The 21,388-nt window shown below is 44.5% G+C and overlaps 1 protein-coding gene across 22 annotated transcripts in view; it reads right to left on the bottom strand.

Annotated features, from left to right (window-relative positions):
* Positions 1-21,180, bottom strand: part of TANC1 (tetratricopeptide repeat, ankyrin repeat and coiled-coil containing 1) — a 267,732-nt gene extending 246,552 nt beyond the window's left edge. For 10 of the 22 annotated variants that reach the window (XR_010150111.1, XM_063791238.1, XM_063791241.1 and 7 more), the window contains exon 1: positions 20,998-21,180. The gene's annotated coding sequence lies outside the window, so the exon portion shown is untranslated. Of the gene's footprint in view, positions 1-19,798; positions 20,097-20,997 lie in introns of those variants that run through there. The other 12 variants (XM_063791254.1, XM_063791246.1, XM_063791249.1 and 9 more) reach the window with 6 other exon arrangements.
* Positions 21,181-21,388: the final 208 nt, after the last annotated feature.

Here is a 21,388-nt window from a genome sequence, read left to right as displayed (position 1 = left end):
AAGCTAAGTCAAACATGCAGTCCCAAGGGACTTGACATCTTCATAATTATTATGGATACTCTAAGGGCACGATAGTCTCCCAAAAAGTCAGTCAAAAGCAATCTAAAATGTAGAACCAAACTGGCTGAAAACAAAAAAGATTCTTTTTTTTTTTTTTTTTTTTTGAGACTGAGTCTTGCTCTGTTGCCTAAGCTGGAATGCAGTGGCACAATCATAGCTCAGTGCAGCCTCGATCTTGCAGGCTCAAGTGATTCTCCCACCTCAGCCTTCCAAGTGGCTGGGACTATAGGCATGAGCCACCACGTTTAGCTGATTTTTTTTTTAAAACTTTTAGTAGAGATGAGGTCTCACTACGTTGCCAGGCTGCTCTCAAACTCCTGAGCTCAAGCAATCCTCCCACCTCAGCCTCCCACAGTGCTGGGACTGCAGGCGTGAGCCACTGTGCCTGGCCTGAATTGCTAAACTTAAATGCCTGTTCCCAAATCATGGTGGAGCCAGGTGAGATCCCAAAGTACTGAAATTATAGGCATGAGCGACCTTGCCCAGCACCCCCCAAAAAAAGTATTATAAACAAGCAAATTCTGCCAACAGCATCCACAAATCTGCATTTAGCATCCTCAGGGGGTATCTTTGAGGGGCCATTCAAAATGAACTAGACGTGCAGTCTCAGCAGCTGCAATAGTGAGGCTTATTTCCCCCAGTGTGCTCTCCCTGTGAACACTGTCAGTTATGGTCCACATTTCTCTCCCCACCCTGCAACTCCACAGTCCCCATACCACTCATTAAAACTGACCTTTGGACCAGGACCCCTAAAGGATCTACAAAATGACCAATTTTGGTCAGATACAGTCGCCCCAGGAAATGCCTATTAGGAAGCCGATAGTGAGAGTGGGCAAGGAGTGGGTGAGGAGGGCAGCACCGCAGGAGGTGGCAGGGGTCCAGTCGACCTGCCATGAGACCTGGGGCAGCATGGGTCCAGTCAGCCTGCCATGAGACCTGGGGGTAGGTACAGAGCCTCACCTGCAAAAACCCCATGAGGTAGGAAGAAAGAATGCCTGCTCTCTCTTAAGGCCTTCAAGAGGGCTGAATTAGACTAGCACTTAGCACAGAGCCTGGCATAGAGTGGGGGCTCAATTGGCTCCTGTTAAGTGACTGAGTAAACCAACCAGTGAGCAAGCCAACTTTCTCCTGTGTCCTCCCCAACACGATGGGGACACTAAGGAAAAGAAGCTGGGAGCTGGGAAGCCCTGTCATTGCAACAGGAAGTAGTAACGGCATTTAGCAAAGGTGGAGGAGAAAATAAAGGAAGATGCTCCTCTCTCCCACACATTGGAAAAATGAACTAATCAGCAGCAAGCAGTTAATGAACCCAAATCTTGCTCCCAGGAGAGAAAGTAAAAATTATCCCAAGGGTAACAAGATACCAACAAAAAAGACACACAAGCTGAAAACAAAACGAAAACACTTTTTCTTTTTTTTTTTTTTTTTGAGACAGGGTCTTGCCTGTCACCCAGGCTGGAGTACAGTGGCCTGATCTCGGCTCACTGCAACCTCCACCTCCCGGGGTTCAAGCAAGTCTCTCGGCCTCAGCCTCCTGAGTAGCTGGGATTACAGGCGCCCACCACCACGCCCGGCTAATTTTTGTACTTTTTAGTAGAGACGGGGGTTTCACCATGTTGGCCAGGCTGGTCTTGAACTCCTGACCTCAGGTGATCTGCCCACCACAGCCTCCCAAAGTGCTGGGATTACACTTGTGAGCCACCACGCCCGGCCACTTTTTCTTGATAACCATCAACCACAACCACACAAAAATCCCCTCCAACTGTGGAGGAAAATTAGAGTAAGGTAGGTAATGTAAAGCAATGCACACGGTCAACCCTAAATACACTCTCTAGCTGAATAAGTAGGCACTTAATGTGTGCTGAATGAACCAGGCAGGTGCCCAGCCTTCACCTTCCCGCCCAAGATTCAGAGTGGCACTAGCTCAAGTCCAGGTGTTCTGACTTTATCCACTCCATTCCCAAAACTACCTTCCCACATTCCAAATTCACAGAAAACAGCTCAGGGAGGCTGTGTAACCTGTCCAGGGTCATAGTGGGGCAAAGGGACTAAACTGGGACCTTATCCCAGTCTGTCTGGCTTCAAAGCTTCTACTCCTGAGAAAAAGACATGCATGACAGAGGGGAAGGGGAACCTAGGCTGGTTAGGACTAATTATAAGCAAATGGTCTAATGAATGAGTGATCAGGTTTACAACCCAGATTTCAAGGAATTGAGTACTTTTTTTGAGACAGGGTCTCGCTCTGTTGTACAGGCTGGAGTGCAGTGGCGTGATCATAGCTCACTGTAGCCTTGACCTTCTGGGCTCAAGCGATCCTCCTACCCCAGCCACCCAAGTAGCTGGAACTACAGGTGTGCACCACCACAGCCGGCTAATTTTTGTATTTTTTGTAGAGATGGGGTTTTGCCATGTTGCCCAGGCTGGTCTTGAACTCCTAAGCTCAAGTGATCCACCCACCTCAGCCTCCCAAACTGCTGGGATCACAGGCATGAGCCACCATACCCAGCCTTCAGTGACTCTTTTTTTTTTTTTGGAGATGAGTCTTGCTCTGTCACCCAGGCTGGAGTGCAGTGGCGCAATCTCGGCTCACTGCAGCCTCCGACTCTTGGGTTCAAGCGATTCTCCTGCCTCAGCCTCCTGAGTAACTAGTATCACAGGCACCCACAATGACACCTGACCAATTTTTGTATTTTTTTTTTTTTTTTTAAGTAGAGACAGGGTTTCCCCAGGTTGGCAAACCAAGAACCTCAGGCTATCACTCCTCACTCTCCACGTCCCAGGTTCCCTCCTCCAGCCTCTTTTTAATACATGAGAAAAGTACTCAGAATCAAGCTTCACTAGAAATCTCTTGCCAAAGGTCCACTTAAAACAACAGAACAAACCTAATTTTGAGGACTTGTTACTTTTGAGTGTTAATCCAAAAAACTAAAAAGCATCATTGGCAGAATTAAGTATGAATGTACACAGGTTCCTAAAAACAAGCAATTTTCTCAGATGTTGCTTTTTACCAGAGATCAACATCCTATTCTTTGAGGAGTTATCAAAAGCTCCCTGAAGGAAGTGAAATTACAAGACAGCCTAGGCCATTGGGAAAGCCAAACATTTCTCAAATGTGAGAACCTGTCTCACTCTCAACCCAGGAGCTTGACATGAGTGCAGATCCCCAAAACCCACCACAGGCCTACTGAAGCACCTCCTGGGGGCAGGGCCTGGAAATCTGCATTCCAAATTAAGTGCCCCAGATGATGCTTAGGCATTAACCATGCCCTCCTACAAATTCTAAGTCCATGCCTACCTGGAGGTATATCATTAGCTTAAAAGAGTTTCCACAGGAATGCCAAATTTCCAACCACCGACTGGGCATTTCCAACTGGGTATCCCAGATGGCCCCCGAACTCTGCCCCTCCCCTCCTGAGAGAGTGCTGTTACAGTATTGTTCATCATCCATACCTTGTTGCCACACCTGGAAACTCTCTACCTTCAGTAAGCTGCTAAGTATTCCTTTTCATCCCAGTCCAAAAATCATACACCATGTGCACTCCTTCTTCATGTTCTCATTCCGTCTTGTTAAGTGAAATTGATAGGGAGCCACTGATTTGGACTGAGCTCTTGCACTAGAATCCAACAGACCAACCCAAATGGAGTCATTCATGCAAAAGTTTCACGTCACCAAACCAAAACCTAAGCTGTTTACTTGTAAGATCGGACCCTCCAAGCAAACAGGAGAGAAATGATAGTCAAATCTCCAAACAGGCCAGTTTTCAAAAAGCACAAGATTCACGACAACCAATCAAAGGGGGCCCAGTCAGCTGGGTGCGGTCGCTCATGCTTATAATCGCAGCACTTTGAGAGGCCAAGGCAGGCAGATCGCAAGGTCAGCAGTTTCAGACCAGCCTGGCCATGTGGTGAAACCCAGTCTCTACTAAAAATACAAAAATTAGCTGGGTGTGGTGGCACATGCCTGTAATCCCAGCTACTTGGGAGGCTGAGGCAGGAGAATTGCTTGAACCCGGGAGGTGGAGGCTGTAGTGAACCGAGATCACGCCACTGCACTCCAGCCTGGGCAACAAAGCGAGACTCCGTCTTGGAAGAAAAGGGAAAAAAAAGGCGGGCCCAGTCAACCAGAGCTGGCAAAAATAAGGAAATCCCCTCTGCTTTAACCCACACAAGGAAAGTAACCTGAAGTAATAATCTGAGGTTAACCAGTCCACCTTTGGCACTATGCAATCTCTGTGCTCCTGCTCAAGCTGCCTTACAAAACCCGCTGTTCAGCCATGCCCTGCAGAGCGCCTGCCTATTTTGTAGTCTGGGTGCTGCCCAGTTCATGGACCCCTAAAAAACAACAATTAGATCTTTAAAGCTTCATTTATTGAAATTTTGTTCTTTGACATCTTGTTCTAAAAACCATGGTGGCACAGGACAGTAAACCCAAGTTCAATCCTGGCTGAACTAGGTTACTTTGAGCCTGCTTCCTTTTCTGCAAAATGAGGATGACAACAGCACCCTATGAAAAGTTTTTCTGTGAAGATTACATGAGCTAATGCACCTTCACCTTAAGTGCACACTCAAAGGTATTCAACTGGCATTAGTTCTCTTCCTCCCACTAACTCAGGCCTCAAACATCATCTCTCACCTGACCTACTTCAAAAGCCTCCTAACAGAGAGCTCTGCAGCCCATCTGTCCCCAGGCCAGTCTCTCCTCCACACCACCGCTGCCAAAGCTTTTCTCCAACACACAGATCTGATTACATCATCTCCCTGCTGAAAAACCTTTGACAGCTATCACTTGCTTACAGGATCAAGTCCACACTTCTTAGCCTGGCATGCAAGGCCTTTGCAATCTGGCTCTCTTCTCCCTGCCACTGTACCCAAATGCCAAGCACCGTCTGTTCTAGTAACAATACCCCAAACACGACTTGTGTTTTCATGCCTCCCAGCCTCTGCTTCTTGCGCTCCTTTTCTCTAGAAAGCCTCTCACCCTCTTTCCCACCTGGCAAAGTCACCTTCACCTCCTCCCCCTCCTCCCTGAAGCTTTCCCCAGCCACTGTCAACTCCTCCTCCTCCCCCTACTCCTCCTCCTCCTGCACTCCCTAACACCTTGCAGTGGTACTGTGTGTGCACTTGTCTCCTCAGATTGAGACACAGCACTGGGCCTGAAACCCTGAAGGGCACAATGACCAGCTCTCAAGAAACATTTTGTGGAAAAATGAATACAAGACCTCCACCACCCGCTGACAAATGAAAACGGTTTCTAATTTGTCAAATAGTTACCACCTTCATGGTAACTTTTTATCTTTAAAAAACTCATAAGGAAATTCTATTTGTTGAGTTGGCTAACACCACTCTTATGAAGGAAGCAAAAAAGCCTTGTGAAGAAGGTAAAGTCTCTTTACATTTTCCACTGGCTTAGGTCTCAATCACTGTCCTAGAAATGGCATCTCTTTTTTCCAGATGGAAGGGGGAACTAACACCCTTTGATTCCTCCTGGCTTAACTTTTGGTATGTAGAGTTGGGACAGTTAAAAGGGTCCTTTTTGTTGAAGCAAAACATTTCAGAAAGGAAGAGATTAAACAAAACTTTGTAATGGTAGAGGAAAAGTGTAAAAAGCTCAAGTACCACTTGACTTGAAGTCTGTAGGGAATCAAGTTCATTCTGAGAGAACAGGCACTATCTGGGAAGGAGCAGTGTGAGTCCTTGCCTGGCTGAGATCTTTTCTTGTCCAAGCCAGATTCAAAGCCAAATGTCCCAAGACTTGGAAACAGCTGATGACAGAAGACAACACTTTTTGGTTTACCCATAAATGGCAAGAATGCAAGGACCATAGATATCCAGGCATTCTCCAAACTGTTCCTCCACTTCTGTTCAAAACTTAGGATATATTAATTCCACCTTTGCGTGCATCTTTAATAGGCACAAAGGCAATAAGGTGAATCCCCATTTCTCCACTGTGAGGATCTTGAATGAAGCACTGACCATCCTCTTCTCTAGAAAAGCCTGCTCTCCTGTCGGTAATATTTATTTCATAAATGAATATGCATGTATGACTTGAGCACAGTACCATAGACTTATTCCACCTAAATAAAGTGTATTGTTCTAAACCATACTCAAGCAAAACATTACAAAAGTCTGAGGAGCTTCACATGTTGTCAGTCTCAGTAAAAAAACTGATTTTTTAAATACTGATTTTCATAAAAACCAGAGTTTGTTAGCAATATTTTTGTGCCAATAATAAAATACCACTTTTTTGTTGTTTGTTTGGTGTTTTTTTTTTTTTTTTTTTTTTTTTTTGGAGACGGAGTCTTGCTCTGTCTCCAAGGCTGGAGTGCAGTGGCGCGATCTCGGCTCATTGCAAGCTCCGCCTCCCGGGTTCACGCCATTCTCCTGCCTCAGCCTCCCGAGTAGCTGGGACTACAGGCGCCCGCCACCATGCCCGGCTAATTTTTCGTATTTTTAGTAGAGACGGGGTTTCACTGTGTTGGCCAAGATGGTCTCGATCTCCTGACCTCGTGATCCAACCCACCTCGGCCTCCCAAAGTGCTGGGATTACAGGCGTGAGCCACCGCGCCTGGCTAAAATACCACTTTTGACTCTTACTCCTTCTCCTCTATAAATCACCATCTAAAACTGTCCTACTTGTTAGCTCAAAACATTTCATATAGGCATATAATTGTTTTAATATAAGCAACCAACTCCCATACAGATTATCTCGAAATCAAGAACTTATCTCGACTTCTGTAACAAGTACCTCAAAATTCACAATTTTTAAAACACTCAGAACAATTAAGAACTTCAATTTAACAACTGATCCAGAATGCTGAATAAAATATGGTAAGGACTGGATGTGGTGGTTCAGCCTATAATCCCCACACTTTGGGAGGTCAAGGCAGGAAGACTGCTTGAGCCCAGGCATTCGAGACCAGCCTGGGCGACATAGCAGATCCTATCTCTACAGAAAAAAAAAAATTAAAAAATAAAAAAATTAGTCAGGCATGATGGTGCACACCTGTGGTCCCAGCTCTTGGGGAGGCTAAGGCAGGAGCATCATTTGAGCCCAGGAGGTTGAAGCTGCAGTGAGCCAAGACTGTGCCACTGCACTTCAGCCTGGGCAACAGAGCAAAACCCTGTCTCAAAAACTAAATAAACAAATAAAGTAAAACAGAATAAAATAAAATATGGTAAGAGGAGGAGAAGGTGGAAGATGATCTGGTTTTGGTAGCTCTGATCCATGCACGGTGCTAAGCCTTTCATACAGGGCTTCGCCTTTGGCCTTGGCATAACCTCTATGAAACAGGAATTATTGTCCCCATTCTACAGACATAGAAACAGGTCAAGTAAATTGCCAGAGCCAAACACAAAACCAAAGTCTATCTGGTTTCAAAGATCATCCTTTTTACCATATCCTATATGTTTGTGTTTTTTTAAAGAGGGGAGAAAAAAGGAGTGTATATGTATATTTTTAATGGACTAAATATAGTTACAAAGTACCTACTCTGTCCAAGTCACCTTATTATTCACAACAGGCAAATTTTAATGCAGAAAATAGTGTCCCTGCTGGTTAAAGGATTAAATATAAGAATGCGCTGGGAGCTGCTTATGACAGCTACCATTCATCATGCAAAGCTTCTTTATATATACTAAGCTATTCTTCATTAAGATTCACAAAATCCTTTAACTTTTCCCAGACATACAACTAGCACTTGGAAGGATATCAAGGGAAAAAAAAATGTAAATAGCAAATTAAGTTAGCAAAGTTAGCTATGATAGGAACTTTTATTTGCTTGTCTGGGTTTCTAAGACAATGTACATAGAAAATTATCACCCTGAGGGTGTCCTTGAATTTATGGCTGTATTTTAGATTAGCATAAGCATTTATCAGGAAAATATTCTGTTAAAAATTTATCAAGCAGAGGTAGAAAGAATGCACATTCCTAAATGTGCTTTAAAAATAAGTGTCTATGGAGTATTATTTTACCATCACAACTCAGATACTTGTCATTCTGAATAAAATTCAACCACCAAAAACGTTTAACACCCAGGCCACTTTACCCAAGAGACACATGGTTTATAGTCTCAAGATATACTGAAAACATATCCTTTTAACCATGCCAACTATTCAGAGTACCTTTCCAAACACACCTGGAATCAATTCAACTTGCATCCCTTTGATATACTAATAAACCTAATTTTTAAACTCTAAGCTGTTACTTCTTTATATATATATATATATTTTAAAGCTATATATTAATTGCTAAACTTTTTAAAGATAGGGTCTCACTCTGTCACCCAGGCTGGAGTGCAGTGGTTCAATCATAGCTTGCAGCAGCTTTAATCATCTCCCAGGCTCAAGCAATCCTCCCGCCTCAGGCTCCCTAGTGGCAAGGACTACATACAGGCTTGAACCACCATACCCAGATGATTTTTTTTTCACTTTCAATAGAGATAAGGTCTCACCGTGTTGCCCAGGGTCCCGAACTCCTGAGTTCAAGCAATCCTCCTGCCTCCACCTCCACCTCCCAAAGTGCCAGGATTACAGGTGTGTCTGACTCACCATGCTGCTCTGAATTGCTAAACTTAAATGTCTGTTCTCAAATCATAGAGGGGGTCGGGAGTGCAGAGGGGAACCTTAGTCTAGGACCTATTTTTGCCAAAAATATTTTACTTGACTCTAATCTTGCTTTTAGACCTAGCCTCCAGTTTATAGGAAATACAGGAAACAATGGGACAAGGTAAACACCACCACAGGAAACAAATTCAGAATATGGGACAACCCAGAAAAGTCAGGAATGGGAGGGAGGGAGGTAATGAGATATTATTTTTCTACATTTAAAAAGACGAAAGAGACAAACAACAACAACAGCCCACAGTGCAATGTGAACCTTGATTGAATCTTGGTTTCCAAAAAACAAAAATGGTGACAAATGCTATTTAAGGGAGAATTTTTTTTTTTTTTGAGATGGAGTCTTGCTCTGTTGCCCAGGCTGGAGTGCAGTGGCACGATCTCGGCTCACTGCAAGCTCCGTCTTCTGGGTTCACGCCATTCTCCTGCCTCAGCCTCCTGAGTAGCTGGGACTACAGGCGCCCGCCACCATGCCCGGCTATTTTTTGTATTTTTAGTAGAGACGGGGTTTCACCGTGTTAGCCAGGATGGTCTGAATCTCCTGACCTCGTGATCTGCCCACTTCGGCCTCCCAAAGTGCTGGGATTACAGGTGTGAGCCACCGCGCCCAGCCCAAATTAGATAATATTTTTACATTATTGTTAATTGTATTAAAAGTGATAATGGGGTGGTGATTTTTTTAAGTCCTAAGTTAGAAATGCATAGCAAAGTTAGGCAAAATTACATGATGTCTGAGATTTGATTTTTAAGTATTTCAACAAATTAGATAACCCAACAAACATTGTTCTCTGGCCAAAAGATGTTCTGGAAAAAAAAGAAAAGTTTCTACAATTCAATGTGTTTGGAAAACACTGACTACTCTATTTCCCTTCCAGGATATTTATAATGAACACTAGATCTAAGGGTGCTCAAAAGTCCTGTAGTTAAAAACAAAAATACCTGGTTTACTTTGGTTAACCCAGATTTTCCCACTTACTTGACCACAGGACTTTTTCCCCTGCGTAACACCTGTTAACTTCCTAAGACTCAGTTTCCCCCAGAATGCATTTTGGGAATTCTTGCTTTACTTAAATAAATCCTAAGAAAAATAAGGCCCTCTTAAGTTACATGGATGATTCAACAACCCCTGAATAAGAATTTCACAATTGCATCTATTTGCAATTTAGGAGCCACTCACTGTTTTGATGTCTTTTGCATCTATAAATATGTTTACTCTTTAACATGTTTTGATTTATAAGTCAGACTCTTTCTACAGTATGAAATCCCACTGCAAAAGTTCTTTGAAATGGAATTAACTTTAATTTATTCAAACCCATTGCCTTGGAAATCTACAATGAAACAAATTTCAAATTGTCAAACCATACCTACTTTTTACTTTCAAAACTACCTTAAGATATTTCAAAGCTCTCCCTAACCCTTTCCAAAGACTCATGAAAATAAATTACTGGATTTACAGTAGCCAAGAACAACAACAACAAAAAACCTTGAAATCAAAGCTCTTTTGAGTCTTTCAGTTGGTACTTAGGGTTTCCAGGACCAGAAATAAAAGCCCCACAGATTCCCATCTTTATGAAAACGGTAAGTTTTTTTTTTCTTTTTTCTTTTTTTTGAGATAAGGACTTGCTCTGTCGCCAAGGCTAGAGTGCAGTGCTGTAATCACAGCTAACTGCAGCCTCAACCTCCCAGGCTCAAGCAACCCTCCCACCTCAGTCTCCCACGTAGCTGAGACCACAGGCATGGTACCACCATGCCTGGCTAATTTTTTAAAAAAAATTTTGTAGAGACAGAGACTTCCTATGTTGCCCAGGATGGTCTGAAATTCCTTGGCTCAAGAGATCCTCCTACCTCAGCCTCCCAAAGTACTAGAATTATAGGCATGAGCAACCACACTCAGCTAAGTGGTCCTATGCTTATAAACAGATCCTTTGGGAAAACTGAACTGGATCCCAAAAGAGATTCACCTTAATCATGAATTCTACTTACTCCACAGGTGAAAGTTTCACAGCAAGATTTTAAGTAATATCTGCAGTTCATCTGAAAAAAATTATATCATATTCCATTTAAGAACCCCAACACTTAAAAACTCATTACACTTAAAAACTCATTGGAAATGCCCTTAAAAATGGCCAACAAAGAAATCTGAGCTAGAAGTCTCTGATGCAAGAAAACAACCAAATTTGATGTTCCCTTGCCTCTAAGGAGGCAATTTATAATGTTCAAAACACTTTATATACATTCTGTCATTTGACCCTCAAAACCCTGGAGACATGTCTGTCTTCCATCAGGGGAGCATATATCTAACATAGCTCAACTTGAAAGCCTACAACTTGTGAACTCTCAACTATCTTTGCATAGAGGGAATACTGACATAGATAACTCTATTCAGCTAAGCACTACAGAGCCCATCACCTCCCATCTCCCAATGGGGATGCTCAGGCCAGATCCTACCCCGGGGAGTTATCGCCCATGATTTTGCTTTGTGGTAGTTGCAGACAGCTCACTATCTGCAGGCATTTAGATCTTCATACATCTCATCCACCAGGCCTTTCCTGTTACTCCACAAGGACTCTCCCTTGAACTCACTGCATCTGTTAGGATTGTCTTTAATGTTTTTGCACTATCATCCTATGGAACCTCCCATTTCACCTGTGTCAGTGTTCCCACGTGAAAGAACATGGCACTGTAAATAACATGCATGAGGGCACACAAACCAGCCAGGAAATAAAAATTTTCCAGGTCTGAATCCTGGGTCCTGCTGTCTTGGTTCTGTGAGCTCCCTGCCCTCAATCTCCTTTCATGTACATGGAGCTCCCTGCCTTCCTAAGGCTGCCAGAAGGCTGGAGGCGAGACCCACCCCAGAGTAACAAGTCCAGAGTGATGTTTAACAACTGTGGATTCTCTGTCTCCCTTTCTCCCAAAGGAGAAACAGATTGTTTTCTTTTTAAATGAGAAAGGTAAGACAGGACCCCCACCATCAAAAAGCCTACAACCCATCTGCAAAGCCAATAGGCGAACAACTTAATAATAAAAAGCAAACAGAGAAAGACATTATAATGAATGTACAATGTACTAGGGAGACTAAAAGGAAAGAAAAACTGAAATGTGGAAGCGGGGGTAAATCAGAAAAAAATGTTCATAAGAAAGCAATATTTATTTAAGCTAGCCCTTGAAAGTCAAAATTTCAGTGGTGGTGGTAGGGTGAGGGAAGAGGCAAAATTGAAACAAAGTATCAGGGACGGGCAGGAGTTCAGTGGTACTAGCAGAGACAAGGAGAGGACAGCTGGGCCTGCAAAGAAGTTAGGGTCCAGATCACAGAGATTCTTGAAAGCTAAGAATAAAACAGGGACAGCTACTACTCTTATCTGTCCTTATATCAGGTATGATGCTTTCAGCTGCAAGTAACAAAAATACCTAACTCTAAGTGACTTAAATTGTGGTATCAAAGCTTTTTTGATCACGCAGGACTATCAGTAAAAAAAAAAAAAAATTAGCCAGGCACGGTGGCTCATGCCTGTAATCCCAGCACTTTGGGAGGCCGAGGCGGGCAGATCACTTGAGCTCAGGAGTTTGAGACCAGCCTGGCCAACATGGTGAAACCCCATGTCTACGAAAAATACAAAAATTAGCCAGGTGTGGTGGTGCACACCTGTAATCCCAGCTATTCAGGAGGCTGAGGCAGGACAATCACTCCAACCCAGGAGGCAGAGGCTATGGTGAGCTGAGACAGCACCACTGCACTCCAACCTGGGCAACAGAGAAAGTTTCCATCTCAAAAAAAAAATTTTTTTTTAATTAAGCCAGGTGTGATGGTGCACACCTGTAGTCCCAGATACTTGGGAGTCTGAGGTGACAGGATCACTTGAGCCCAGGAGTTGGAGGCTGCAGTGAACTATCATCACACCACTGTACTCCAGCTTGGGCAACAGAGCAAGACTCACCTCTAAAAAAATAAAAAGTAAAAAATTTTAAAAACGTATTGAAGCTCAGGAATTTCAGGGGAAAAAATTTATAACATATATACTAACATATTATAAATTGTATTAATTTATGTGTAATTAAAACTAGTTATGAATGGTATGTATATACATACATGAATGTAGTATATACATTATACAACATTTAAAACTTTTAAAGGATGGGAGTCAAACAGTATTTTTAAGTTCATTTTTATTAATAATACAAATCCAAACATAATTTTGTTGTTGTTGTTGTTGTTTTTCAAGATGGAGTCTCATTCTGCCGCCGAGGCTAGAGTTCAGTGGCACAATCTTGGCTCACGGCAACCTCCACCTCCCAGGTTCAAGTGATTCTCCTGCCTCAGCCTCTCGAGTAGCTGAGATTACAGGTGTACACTACCACACCTGGCTAATTTTTGTATTTTTAGTAGAGACAGGGTTTCACCATGTTGGCCAGGCTGGTCTTAAACTCCTGACCTCAGGTGATCTGCCCACCTCGGCCTCCCAAAGTGCTGGGATTACAGGCATGAGTCACCGCGCTCAGCCCATACATAATTTTTGAGCCACCTTCTTGTCAAATTTGTTTTAAAAGTCATGTTCTAAACTCATAAGAACATTTTCTTGTTCCTTTATACTTATATCATTATCATTACACTTTCTTTGCAAGAATCTTTTTAAACCACTCGCCCATTTTCTGGGGGTCAGTTTAGTTAAAACCAGATAATCTAGCCATAAATGTATTTAGATGGATAGAGTTCACCAAAGGCAAGAATAAGAATGAGGGTACCACTGTCAATTCCACCAGGTTGTAAAAGGCCCAGTCTTCCCTCAGGCAACCTCATATAATGTAAGTTGATAAAAGACTATCAGATATACCAACCAGTGTCAACTCATACATTAAATATTTTAAAAGCTTAATTTTTTCTAACATTCTTGAATATTTTCTTCCCTCCCATATTGGATGATCTAGCACACTCCACTCTGGGGACCACTGATCTTAAACAATAATGAGGCTGGGCAGAGTGGCTCACACCTGTAATCCCAGCACTTTGGGAGGCCAAGGTGGGAGGATCACTTGAGCCCAGGAGTTCGGGACCAGCCTGGGCAACATGGGGAAACCCCATCACTACAAAAAATACAAAAATTAGCTGGGTGTGGTGGTGCACACCTGTAGTCCCAGCTATTTGGGAGGCTGAGGTGGGAGGATCATTTGAGCCCAGGAGGCAGAGGCTACAGTGAGCCATGATCATGCCACTGCAGTCCAGCCTGGGTGACAGAGTGAGACCCTAGCTTAAAAAAAAAAAAAAAAGATAAGAAAGAAACAATAATGAAAATGTTTTTTCTCACAGAAGTTCTGAGTCACAGTGGTTCTAGGGCTGGCTAATCAGCAGCTAAAATAAGTCATTGTGGGCTGGGGATGGTGGTTCACTCTGTAATCCAGCACTTTGGGAAACTGAGGTGGAAGGACTGCTTGAGGCCAGGAGTTCGAGACGAGCCTGGGCAACATGGTGAGACCCTGTCTCTACCCGCCCGCCTCCTACACCCCCGACACCGACAAAAAAAAAAAAAAGTAATTGTGGTCTTAGGCACCTTTAGTCTGCACTCGGTGCTACTTGTTCTCTTGTGCTGACAACCTTATGCTTCAAATATGCCAGGACCTAACAGGCGTCACATACATATTCATTAATGAGTCACTGGCAAAAGGTATGGCATTACTGAAATTGATGGCTTAATCAAAATTCACTCCCTTGGGCAGGGGACGCATCCACCTTACCCTTAAGTACATGGCCAGTGGAAAACTAATCAAAAGCAGGATTATAGTAGTAAGCACAGTCACCCCCTCCACACCCAACCCTCCATATCTCAGGTTCCATGGCCACAGATTCAACAAACCTAGGTTAGAAAATATTCAAAAAATATTCTAGTAACTGACCACTGGAAAAAAGATAACAATACAATAAACACAATAAAATACAATAAATACAATAAAAATATAAATTTTAAAACAATACAGAATAACAACTATTTATCTAGCATTTACATTATATTAGGTATTATAAATAATCTAGAGATGATTTAAAGTATGAAGGAGGACTGGGGGGTTGGCTCATGCCTGTAATCCCAGCACTTTGAGAGGCCAAGGCAGGAGGATCACTTGAACCAAGAGTTGAGACCAGCCTGGTTTGGTCTCATAGTAAGACCCTGTCTCTACAAAAAAAAAAAAAAAAAAAAAATACAAAAATTAGCTGGGTGTGGTGGTGTGCACCTGTACTCCCAGCTACTTAGGAGGCTGAGGTGGAAGGATTGCTTGAGTCCAGGAGGTTGAGGATGCAGTGAGCCATGATCACACCAGTGCAGTCCAGCCTGGGCAACAAATGGAAACCCTTTCTCAAAATAAAATACAAAGGAGGCCAGGCAAGGTGGCTCACGCCTGTAATCCCAGCACTTTGGGAGGCTGAGGCAGGTGGATCACCTGAGGTCAGGAGTTCAAGACCAGCCTGGCCAACATGGTGAAACCCCATCTTTACTAAAAACACAAAAATTAGCCAGGCGTGGTGGCACATGCCTGTAATCCCAGCTACTCGGGAGGCTGAGGCAGGAGAATCACTTGAACCCGGGAGGCAAAGGATGCAGTAGCCGAGATTGTACCACTGTGCTCCAGCCTGGGTGACAGAGTGAGACTCTGTCTCGAAACTAATAATAAAATTTAAAAAAATATATATATGAGGGTATGCATAAGCTATATGCAAATAATACATGATTTTTAATAAGGGACTTAAGCATTTGAGGATTTTAGTATCCGTAGGAATCCTGGAACCAATCTTCCATAGGTATCAAGGATGGTTATAATGTTGTAAACTATTGCAGCAATGGCCCTCAATGAATCATGTAACCACCACGGCACCAGTGAGCCTAGGCACAGGGAACCTGGCCCCCATTTCTGAATCCCAAGCAAATAAACAGTTGTTGTTAAGCCACAAGAAGCAAGGAGGACCAGAACACAGAATGCTGTTGTATGGTGACCATCCCTGCCATAGTATTCCACGTATGTAGGACAACAGGGGAAGAAAGAACCAAACTGTTTCATCCACAGACTTTTTAAATTCAAACATGTAGTTCAGAGTCAGCCGGCACTCAATAAACATTAATAATTAATGTTACTTATCCCAAGTAATTTAGAACAAAGCATGGCAGAGAGAGGGGAGTGTAATGGGTTATATGGGAATAATGACCAACTCTTACATTTTTAGCAGTAATTCAATACCCCCTCATGTCTGTATACATAGCAATTCAGAGTCCCACAGAATGTGGACAAGTCCACTGCCCTCAAGACTACAGGGGTGTACATCACAACAACATTAAGAATCTTCATATCCTTTGGTATGTTGTTATGATCAGCAATACCACTTGTGGAAATGTACACTGCCCTGGCTAGCTCTTTTGTTGATCCAGCTCCCTCCCTCTTCCATTAACAATAACCCTCTTCTTTGCGGGATACTTTGTCTCCCCACAGCCCCATTTTATGGGTCTAACCGTAACTCTCCTTTGGCTGGCATCAAGCCAATTCGGGTTCCCTCCAGGGCTTTCCCAAATTGGAACTAACATCAAAAAGGCCAATTCTGGATATGAGGCTTGAGAGCTATAATACCAGTAGCCGTATACGTATGATCTTTTTCATATTTCTTCAAAAGCTCATGCAACAGAAGATCCCATTTTTGCATGAGTATACATGTATGAAAAGGTCACAGCTGAGTGCTTCTGAGAGACTTCCCTACTCTCCACCCCCATCTCCTACCCAAAGAGGTAATAAGCCACTGTTCATGACTGGCACGTAACCCTAGGTGTGCTGAGGTGGGGCAGGGAAGAGGTTGAGTCACTGTGGCTCTGGGCTATGTGAACTGAACATGATGGGTTCGCATCTGTCTACCTCTGCAACTGGAAGGTTTTCCCTAATAAATTCCCTCATGTTAGTGAAAAAATCTGTGCTAAAATCCAGGAACTATGTCATCCCTCTGCAACACTTTTGTCCTTGACATTCTGTCTATGGAACTCTTCTTTCTAGGACATTCTCCTTGATCACACCCACCTGCAGGGGAACCTAAAGACAACACCGACCCTAGAAGGGCAAGTTCCATCAGCAACACAGCTAAACCAAACCAGGAGAACTCCTTTCACTCTCCACAAGATAATGTCCTCTGAAAGCCTTCTTCATCAAAGTCCTCTATCATTCCAAATCCATGCTCCTGATAATATTATTAAAAACCAAGAATCATTCTTCTCCTTTGCTGCTCTTGTGCCCTCCTGGTACAAAGTGTCCCAACTTCTCTGGCAAATAGCGCTTCATAATGTTCTCTTCTCTTGCTCGTGGAAATGGCGGCAATTTCAGATATACTACACCTCTTTCCCAGCCAATGAGCACTGATACATCTTCTTATTGAGGTTTAAACCCCATCGCTTAATATTTTGAAAAAACATTCCTCTGAGAATAAGTTTAAAAAGCTGAAGATGGACAAGCTGCTCAGACATAAAAGAGCCTACAGCTTAACACATAATTGCATTTTAGAACCTGTTAAAGAAAATCAATACCAGCCTCCAGATGAGTGTCAAGCTGCAGTGAGTGCTGCTAACTAGGCAAGCGGGACAAAGCACAAACATTTAGAGACACAGCAAAAATGGGTCACCTGCAACCTACTACCTCTTTACCATCAACCCAACAGCATAAGGGAAGGATGTATTTAGCATGGAAAGTGCTGCAAAATCAGACTTATCCAGCCATCAGTAGGAACAGTCCAAGAATGATGACACCAAAAAAAGGAATACTCACCCAGGCTTTGCAATTAGGCTGAGAGATACCAAGATCAAAGGCAAATGATATGTTCATTTTTTTATTTTTAAAAAGAGGTACAGATTTGAGAAGTGATTTCCTTAAGAATGCTGTCTGGGTTACTAGTCCGGATTATAAATCACATTACACCCTGAAGCCTACTTAATAAAAAAGAAGTTGAAAATAAACAAATGATTAGTTTGAAGCATGTGACTTTCTGAAACTCTCTTGAGGAGAAAGTTTTATTACCATTATTGGTGAACTGTTTTTAATCCCTGACATCAAAGCATAGATGTTAACCCTGGGGTTCTGAAATCAAAATAACTCATATATAACCCTAAAAATGTATTGTGAGAAATTGCCACATATTAACTTTAGTCTGTTTGGCAGGTTTGAATAAACAGAAGAGAAGAGACTAGGGAGAATCAGAAGACTCTGGTTCAAGTTCAACTCAACTATTTATAGATGATACAGGTCTAATTTAACTTTCTAGGCCTTGGTTTATTCAAATAAAGGGTTAGGGATAAAATATGTAAATCAAGCCCTTATAAACCCCATAGCAGTGTTCTAACATTACAGCACTGGCTCCAGAATTCCTACATTTCTCAAACTTTTGGAGAGTCACAGAACTTTAGGGATGCAAGGTAATCCCATTTTAGGGATGAAAAAAATGAGAAAACCAAGACCCAGAAAGGCTTAAGAGTTCTTTGTACAGTGAACACTTTCGTAACCTGGAGAGAAAGGGGGCAGGGAGAGGTTCTGGTTTTTCCACCACTGAAATATGCATTTAAGAGACAGTTGAAAACCAAACTATTTTAAACACTAAAACAAATCCTCCCCACAAATATATAAACACTCTTCTTTATTTTGCTTCTGTAAATGTATTCCTGTAACACAAACTATTTATCATAAAGATAAAAATAAAGCCATTTCTTTTTCTATGAGACTCTCAACCCTACTCTCAACCCAACTGAGACAAAATCTTTACAATTAGGTTAGAAATGTCTAATGGAAACATCGACATAAAGTTAACCTCCAGCTATGCTGGCAGGAGTCATTATAATATGGATTATAGTTCCACTGGCTCAGGGATGCTGGTTTTAATGTTCCCAGAGAAATAAAGAATTAATCAGCAACTCAGAAGAGAACGTTGCCTAAAAATGGACGATTTAATCCAGACAACTCCATTGTCTCTAAAATTATGCCCTCAATCACCCAGTGTCAAAACCTACTATGGCACCAAATAAATTGTGTGTGGTTAAAGAGACAAAATGTTCTTTTTTCTACAGGCTGTTATGGGAAGCAGAAAAAGGCTGACTATGAATCAGTTATATCTTAGATCAAGGATGGATATAAATTATAATAATTTGGGTATTCTGGTGGTTAAACCAAGAAAGCAGGAAAACCATTGCTTCCAAGTTCCAGCAACACTTCAAACCAAAAGGCTTGGTGCCAAAAAGTTAAGTTTGGGGCACCACATGTGCAAGACAGGGTCATAAAAACTCACCTTAAATTTATTTGTGGACTTTTCCTGCTTCCACTAAAATCGATGACACTATTTCCCATCTCTTATTGTCAAATCACAACAGTCCGGAAGCCTGAACCAAGTTAACTTGGCAGGTAACAGGAACAACCCTAGGAGGAAGTCCTGAAGGTTATCAGATACCATACTTCCTTTACTGCCACATACTTTTCATTTCAGAACCACCAGGATATATTTATGATGCTTTTTGACTAACACTCACCAAGCATTCTGGCTGACACAAACTGCAGAAACCGGCATACTCTAGGGAAGGTCCCTTGTGAGGTCTTTAAGTAGCTTAGATGAGTAAAACACTCAGACTACTTCTATAATGAAGTAGTCTCAGCCGCTCATAAATTCTTTCATTCCCAGCAATCAAGAAGTAGCTGTTAAAATCCTGGAATCTTCCTAGTAGCAGATCTGAAATACCTCCAGGCTGACCCAGGAAGCTTCACAACTGCTTTCCTCTCCTTCCCCTCCCCTGCCTCAGGAGTGCCAGCCTGGCAGGAATAAAGATGACCAAGGAAGGAAAAAAGAGGGTAGCGGATCTGGTGAAAGCAGAGACGCAGACTCCCTTCATTTCCACTACAGAGAAATACCAGCCCTCTGTGCCAACTAACCAGGTTTCTCCTTTCCTCTCCCACCCCCACCCCTCCAAACACGCATTAACTTCTGCAGTCTGGTGTGTCTGGCATTTCCAGAGCGAGCGATCTCAACAATCTTGAGCCCTTTCCTCAAAGATTCTGAACCAGGAACTTCCTTTCCGCGCCAGCCAGAGTTTGCGGTCCAACCCACGTTAAGACTCAGCTTCCATTTACCTTGTAACCTGTACGGACGACGCTGCTTCTGGGGTCAAGTTCAAGATGAAGGTTCCCTCCTCACCTCCCAAGTTAACTCCAGCAGGGAACAACGCCACTGAGAACGGTCCCAACACTGGAGGCACGGGGATCTGGAGCTGGCAGGAGGGGGCTGGGAGAAGGCCGTTGCCGAGCCTGACGTCCTCCGCCCCTTGGCCGCAGCGCCGCGTTTCTACCTGGCCAACGCCACATTTCCTCCCGGAGCTTTACACAATAAGTCCAGTAAGTTTTGAGAACACCGGTCCAGGGACCTTTCTGTCTGCAAACACACCACACAATGCCTAGAGCTTCCTTCCCAGCCAGGCGTTCCGGAAAGCCGCCGCGCCAAAGCCGGGAGCCCCGCACACCCACAGCGCTGCGCGCCCGCACCCCAAAGTCCTCCAGGAAGCCAGTGCCCTGATATCGTCCCCCGAAAATGACCACTCTGCATCCAAGAACAAGTGGGCTCACAATCTTGACAATTACCGCTCTTCTCAGCGCCCCACCCCTAAAGAAAAACCCCCAACGTCTAATCCTAACTCACCCCCACCCCCAATAAAGGAGTGTGGATATGCTAATCGCAGTGTTCTTGGAAGCAAAGCAATAGACTTTCAGCTCAGACTGGGGCAATACGATGCCCCCGGCTTAAGTTCTCTCGGCAACTTCGCGACCCGCGCACCCCAACACTCCGGGGGGCGCCCAGGACCCCGCGGTGCCAGGCGCGCCTCCCCCCGCCTCCCCCGCGCCAGGTACCAGGCGTAGCCCAGGCCCTTGCCAAGCCCGAGGGCTACAGAGAAGGCGGGAAAGGGGGCGAGCGGGCGCGCCGGGTGGGGGTGGTCCCAGAACTCGAGCGTGCCCCAAGCGTTCCCGGTTCCCACCACCCCGGTTCCAGGGGAGGCCGGCTCGGTCCGGCGCGGGGGAACCGCGCAAGCAAGGTGCGGACTCCCCAAAGCCGCCGAGAGACCAAGGCCCGGGGCGCCCAACATGTCTGTGCCTATTCCCGGAAAGCTCCCGGGTGTGCCCGGCGGAGGAGGGGGCGCTCCAGAAACTTTCCCACACGCCTTTCCCTTCTCCCATCACCCTCTCCACCCCGGGTCCCTCTCGACCTCTCCGCACACTGGCAGCTGGCCATGCCCGGGGCGCTCGCAGGCCCGCGGCGGAGCCCGGGCTGCGGGAGTTACCTGCCGGGAAAGTTTCCAGCTCCTCAGCGCGGTTCCCCACACCCAGGGCCGGGCCTCGGGGCGAGGCCAGCTCGGCGCTCCGCGGCTGCCTCTCCTCCGGCTCCCGAGGCGGCCGCCCCTCCAGCAGCTGCCACAGCAAAGCCTCCGCTACGGCCCGTCCCCCCGCCTTGCTCGGCCCACACCGGGGCCTCATTGGCAGCGCGAATCCCCGCCCTTGCGCGTGTTCCCGAAGGCACCTTCCTCTCGCGCGCCCGCCCCGGCCGCGCCTCCCGCGCCCCTCCCCGCCCCGGGCTGCGGCGGATCCAGGGACCGGCTGGAGCGCGGAGCGCGAACTTTCCGCGGGGCTTGGGCGCGAGGTCCCCTTGTCCCGCCTGTCGGCGCCAGGTCCGGG

The sequence above is a fragment of the Pan troglodytes genome, chromosome 13 (assembly GCF_028858775.2).
Source record: "Pan troglodytes isolate AG18354 chromosome 13, NHGRI_mPanTro3-v2.0_pri, whole genome shotgun sequence".
Lineage (NCBI taxonomy): Eukaryota > Metazoa > Chordata > Mammalia > Primates > Hominidae > Pan > Pan troglodytes.
This window is presented reverse-complemented; position numbering and strand designations above follow the sequence as displayed.